Raw genomic sequence first — 4,070 nt, forward strand, 5'->3', positions numbered from 1 at the left:
GAGTTTCCTCCGGGTGACTTCCACTTCTCTTGTTGATTGAGGCGCTTTTCGACAAATTTCTTCAGCGATTCTAAATCGCCTGTCCACATTAAACGCTCTCCGTTTAGCTGAAGAAATTGCAAGTCAGATCCGTCGAGTTCAAGCTTGTACAAGTTATTATCTGTCATCAAGTTAGTACCATTGTCGGGGCGCGACGATTTTCGTTGGTCCGCCATAATTGTTCTTTAGAGAAGTTGTTCGATCTTCGTAGCTAACACACAAGGACTCAACTTGGATAACTCTCGGTACTGTGCTATTTCAAACAAAGACTTTGCTTATGTAAGCATGTGTTTAAACCATTGTAGTCTTCGGAATACTTGTTAAATTTTGGGCGAAAAGTACCGGCGAACGAGTACCGGCTTCGCGTCTTTCCTCTGCGAGGTCAGTACTGTTTGCATCTGGACTGTTTCTTGAAGACTGCATTATCAAGGCGTTAGCTGCACCAAGCAGGAGACGACGCTTTTTCGCCGGTAGCCTCATCTGCGCTTGCGCATGAGAGTAGTACAGTGAGAAATTGGTACTTATAACAGAGATTGGCATTGCCGTGATTATGATTGACAATACTGCACACAGAGCTCCACATACCTTGCCAAATAGCGTCACAGGTGCTGCATCACCGTAACCTACTGTGATGATGGCCCACCAGAATGACTCAGGGATCGAAGCAAATTGATTGATGTTCTTATCCTTCTCCGCGACGTAGGCAATACTCGCAATGACTATGACTAGCACGATTATCAAAAGAACTAAAAGCATCAACTCTCGAGAACTTGCAATCAATGTTTGCTTGAGAATGTGAAAACCCAGATGCACTTTGAAGAATCTGACCAAACGGAGCACCTTGAAAATCGCCAGAATTTCGTACGCGACATTCAAATCACCTTGAGGGTAGTCAACCGTGGTGACAATGCGAATATAAAAGGGCCAAATAGCAATAAAATCGATCCAGTTTGAGATTTGCTTCACAAAGTCTTGTTTGCTTGGACAAGTGGCAAGTCTGAGTGCAAACTCAATAGTGAACCAGATGCCACAGACACCTTCCAAGACAGCCATTGCAAGATAAGCAGAAGAGTCGCTTGACACTTCCTGGATTGTTTGCACACAGTGTCCAATTACTGATAAGATAATAAACATCAACGACACAAAGGACATTACCTGAAAAGTGGATGGAAGGGTAAATATTGTGTGTTAGACTAGAGTAATCAAAAACAAATTTTAAGTCACAGTAAGTTAAAACGAGGAGAACTACTAAGTTATAAAAAAAATTATAAAATTTGTCTTTAAGAATGGTAAACTGTCAGCTACGGAAACACATTAAGTTGGAAGATACGGTGCATCCATAAAAACAACTTCATTGGGATGAACAGACCATGAGAACGAGGCTCATTTGGACCGCTTCCAAAGCGGTACGAGGTTAAATAAAATGGGATTTAAGGTCTATTGAACACTTCTATATCAAGTTGTTCCGTGTGCCAATTGTGTATCAACTATCCAGGATCGAAAGAGTGGAAGTTAGGCGAGAGTTTATAAGAAATGACGACGGATACGGCAGCGACAAAGTCACAGAACAATTGTATCATTGGTCAGTGAAAGAGAACCAAATTTCACGGTGCTGCACGTGCGACGCGCGTTTTAGTTCATTTGTCATTCGTCACCCCGCGAGCAGAGCCTCTCTAAAACTCACCAGAGAGCAAGCAAGAGAGGCTCTGCAGAATGGTGTCAAGTCTTCTATGTCGCCACAGCCCAAGTTTCTGGGCTAGTCACTCCGGTCAAACCGGTTTAAGGCAGCGTAAGCATTATATTTTTGACAAGGTAAAGGTCAAACTCGAACATTCAGTACAAAAACCAATATGGCGTCTAGGAGTGCGATCGAGACGTGGTCTGGTAAGTACTTATGTATCCCTTATTACAATGTATTTAAATTATATTATAAGGTATTACTAATTTAAATACACTATATTAAGGGATACACGAAGTACCTACGCTTGGCCTGGGTTTGAAACCGTCTCCAAGCAACGACTTGCGCATACTCAATAAAGACTTCACGCGATTTCTGCAGAGTCTTGTCTTTCTCGTCGAGTGAAGAAAGGCTTTGCTGGCAGGGTGATCTCCCGTACTCGAAAAACAAAAACAAACAAAGACGAAATAAGGCGTTTCGACGACAAGGTGAGCACGCAAAAGTGAATGTTTCATTTGCTATCTTCCAAGTGATCTCGTGACGTAATTCGGAGGACTTGGGAGAGAAATTTTAACGTCGTATCCCACAACGGCGCGCGGCCTTAATTTCGAATTCAACATGGCAAAGGCGAGGTTAGATCTTGTCGGGTCTACTTGAATGTTCAATCACTAACAGGAAATGTGGTAGACACGTAATGATCTGTTGAGTTTTGGCGATGTCAATACTGCAGGGAGTTTGGAAACAACACCTAAGGCCGGGCACGGTTGTGGGATACGGCGTTAAAACTTTTCTTCCCAGTCCTCCAAATTACGTCACCAGATCACCTGACAAAGATATTTAGCCAAGTTAACTTGGCTAAATATCTTTGTCAGTAATCTTTTATCGCCGCATATTCCAACTGAACATTGTGCTACTGACACTTTCACTTTTGTACAGGACATCTAATCTTTATCCATGTTTGGTAAGTTTATGATCTCCTTTGATGTAGAAAGTCTCTTTACCAACATACCCCTTGAGGAGTGCATTGACCCAGCAGTCAATTACATTTCCAAGGGCAATCCTGACCTTAAGTTAAGTGAACCTGAACTTAGAAGCCTTTTTACTATAGCTACCGCCCAGACTCATTTCTTACTTACTGGCTCCTTCTATAGTATATAGAAGGAGCCAGTAAGTAAGAAATGACCAAATTGATGGCGTAGCCATGGGGTCTCCTCTTGCCCCCGTTCTAGCCAATCTTTTTATGGGGCATCATGAAACACTATGGCTAGAGAATTTTCAAGGCTCTGAATTGTTATTTTACCGCCGATATGTTGACGACACTTTTTGTTTATTTCACTCGACACATGATGCCATTATATTTTTCCATTACATCAACTCTAGACACCCATTAGGTTCACTATGGAAAAAGAAGCTCATCACAAATTACCCTTTTTAGATGTTTTAGTTGATAATAATGATCCCATTTCTTTTCTAACTAGTGTTTCCCGTAAGAAAACCTTTACTGGGTTATTAACTAATTATTTCAGTTTCACTTCGTACTCTTACAAAGTGGGTCTCATCAGGACTCTTATTGATAGGGTCTATAAGATTAACAACACCTGGTTGGGACTACACGAGGACATAACTAAGCTTATGGAAATCCTAAAAAAGAATCTTTTCCCTGCCCATTTAATTGAAAGGGTTGTAAACCGTTACATTACTGGGACCCTAAGTAATCATTGTCCCCAGGGTTCCCTTCCCACTTCGCCCATATTTTATTTTAAGCTACCTTACATAGGTCATTTTTCTGCAGTCGTAACTCAGAAAAAGATCTGTCACTTATCAAGCACTACTGCAATGATTTGGACATCAAACTAGTTTTTTCCTCATTTAAGATAGGCAACTTGCTTGGTGTGAAAGACCCTATCCCTGGCGGGCTTCGTTCACGTGTGGTTTATAAGTTTGTATCTGCGGGCTATAATGCCTGTTACGTCGGCGAAACAACCCAGCATTTTTCCACGCGTGTGCGTGAGCACTTAGTGATAGGGCCCTCTCACATTTTGAAACACCTACAGAATTCCGAACAATGTCGCGCCCTGTCTTCAGGGGAATGTTTCAGGTCATTCAGTACTTGAATGAATTGTAATCTGTTTAGTTTCCAATGGTCAGGTTTTGTTTATTGTTACTTCTGCTTTATCATGCAAGTTTTATTGTTATGTTCTTTTGCTAAGGTGACTACATGAGCAGGGGCTATGTAGTGAAATTTTTGTTCCTTCTTTTGTGCCTTAACCTTCTTCTTGTGTTGGCAAAGGTCTTGCTTTGGCCTCAGGTGGGGGGCCCTTTCACTCATTCCTCGCTTAGGGCTGTGGCATGT

General features: G+C 41.8%; 1 pseudogene; it reads right to left on the reverse strand.

Annotated features, from left to right (window-relative positions):
- Window positions 1-330: 330 nt before the first annotated feature.
- LOC137972549 (voltage-gated potassium channel KCNC1-like) overlaps window positions 331-4,070 on the reverse strand; it is a 4,621-nt pseudogene continuing 881 nt past the window's right edge.

The sequence above is a fragment of the Montipora foliosa genome, chromosome 10 (assembly GCF_036669935.1).
Source record: "Montipora foliosa isolate CH-2021 chromosome 10, ASM3666993v2, whole genome shotgun sequence".
Taxonomy (NCBI): domain Eukaryota; kingdom Metazoa; phylum Cnidaria; class Anthozoa; order Scleractinia; family Acroporidae; genus Montipora; species Montipora foliosa.